The sequence below is a fragment of the Procambarus clarkii genome, chromosome 33 (assembly GCF_040958095.1).
Source record: "Procambarus clarkii isolate CNS0578487 chromosome 33, FALCON_Pclarkii_2.0, whole genome shotgun sequence".
Taxonomy (NCBI): domain Eukaryota; kingdom Metazoa; phylum Arthropoda; class Malacostraca; order Decapoda; family Cambaridae; genus Procambarus; species Procambarus clarkii.
In genome coordinates this window covers 22,078,470-22,080,623 of record NC_091182.1, presented here as the reverse complement: position 1 = coordinate 22,080,623, position 2,154 = coordinate 22,078,470, and the positions used below count along the sequence as shown (strand labels likewise).

Genomic DNA, 2,154 nt, shown 5'->3' with positions numbered 1-2,154 from the left:
TGCCCCGAACCATGATGACGCACCCTCTCTGATGAGGGAAAGCATTATCATTTACATTGAATTGAATGATCTCAAGCCAACGTCAACTCTTCATCCTGGCCTGGAAGTGTGGACGTCATTTGTCCCCCTTGTAGTTGATGTCTGCTATCATACTCTCCTTGCAAATCATCTCATTTAATCTAACTCTTTCATTTCGGTGACATAATGAATTCTGTTAGCTAAATATACTATATAGTTTGCAACATCGAGCACGATAACGAGAGTCGGGGGGGGGGGGGGGGGGGGAGAGAGAACGGTAGGAAGAAGAAAAAGCTGAAAACGGAGAAAACAATAGGAGAGAGAGAACGTTGTAAAAGGGTTGAACAATAGGGAAGAGAACATTATAACGGAAGAGAGCAATAGGCAAGAGAGAACACAATAAAGGAGTAGAACAATAGGGAAGAGAACGCTATAAAGGGAGAGAACAATAGGAGTTTAGAACCAAGGTCAAGAGCTCAGACCTCATCCCCATTACCTGTCCTCATTGCTCCTTCTCAGACCTGTACAAATTCCCAACGTTTTCCTTCATTAACTATTCTGGTTGGGATGCCACTCAGGGCTGCTACGTGACTTGCAGCTGGCTTCTGGAGTTATGTTCCGTGTCATGGGTGCTGGAGAAGGCCAAGAGTGTCCCAGGTAGCTCCTGGGGTCGTGTTCCTTGCTACGAGTACTAACACGAAGATACTTCCAGTTTCTCCTGGGGTAGTGTTCTGTGCTACGGGATCTAAGAAAGATCAAGAGACTACCAGAGAGCTCCTGGGGTAATGTTCCGTGCTGCGTGTGTCAGAGATTAACTGAATATGACATTCCTCCATGATTTGACACGTTATTGTTTACTAATCATATTGCATTTGCGTAAATATAATTAATATTACGCTTTAATTTATTTTCATTCATGCAACTATGTAATTACTATTTTTTGTAAATGAAAGCCTGATCAGAATTATAGAATCAACGCATTGCTTCAAATAACTGTACAACAAAAGCACAGTTTAAGTTTGCAGAGTTCCGCATTATAACGAAGAGTTCAAATGGTAAATTGATCACACTGGCTCCCAAAAGTACACCAGCAACCATCAGTCCATTTAACTCATACCAGGTCATAGCTGGGAAGGTAAGGACTGAATTAGACGCATGGACTCTAGAAACCTAACTAAGGAATCCTTCAGTATAAACATGTAGAAGTTTGCTATGGTTGAAGCCAAGGTCTCGCGTAGCTAAACAATACCTAACAATACAGGACCAAAGAGCTTACGTTCGACGTCGTATACACTTGTAAAACTAATACAAACTCGCCATGCAAGTAAGACCGTGTGGCCTAATGGATAAGGCGTCGGACTTCGGATCCGAAGATTGCAGGTTCGAATCCTGTCACGGTCGTCATGTAGTTTTTTTCACGAGGAAAGAATAAAAAGAACGCTTCATATCGGTGAAATGTGCTCAAAGCACAGGCAGTATTCACCATACATTATGGGATAAAAACACTAGCAAAATGACAATGGTGAATTTTGTTTGTGAATATGGTAAAAAATATTTATATGTAAACTATTTTGCGATATTTTAAATAATAATAATAATAAGATTTAAATTTAGCATTAGATCTTTCTCTGGTGACACCACTTTTGTGACTACTCCGGTGACGACCCCAATATGGCAACGCCACTATGACGACCCCTGTATGGCAACTCCACTGTGACGTCCCCTGCATGGCAACTCCACTGTGACGACCCTCTGTATGGCAACTCCACTGTGACGACCCCTGTATGGCAACTCCACTGTGACGACCCCTGTATGGCAACTCCACTGTGACGACTCCTGTATGGCAACTCCGCTGAAATGACCCCTGAATGGCAACTCCACTGAGACGACTCCTGTCTTGCATCTCCACGGTGATGACAGCTGTATGGCCACTCCACTGTATGGCAACTCAGTGGTTGAAATAGCTCCAAGTAGGGGCCGTTTTCCTTTTTTCCGACAGTCCCAACTTGGAGCCATGCTTTTTCGTTACCCCTGGCTAACAAGTCGAAGGTTTTTTATCAACGACCCCAGCCATTTTGCTCAAGGAGATTAAAAGGTTCTCTTCCGTCGCACTTCAATTTCAACACCTCAGTGACC

General features: G+C 43.3%; 1 non-coding gene across 1 annotated transcript; it reads left to right on the top strand.

Moving 5' to 3' along the window:
- The first annotated feature begins 1,346 nt into the window (after window positions 1–1,346).
- On the top strand, window positions 1,347–1,419 carry TRNAR-UCG (transfer RNA arginine (anticodon UCG)). The gene has a single exon. It is a non-coding gene; the product is annotated as a tRNA-Arg (tRNA).
- Window positions 1,420–2,154: the final 735 nt, after the last annotated feature.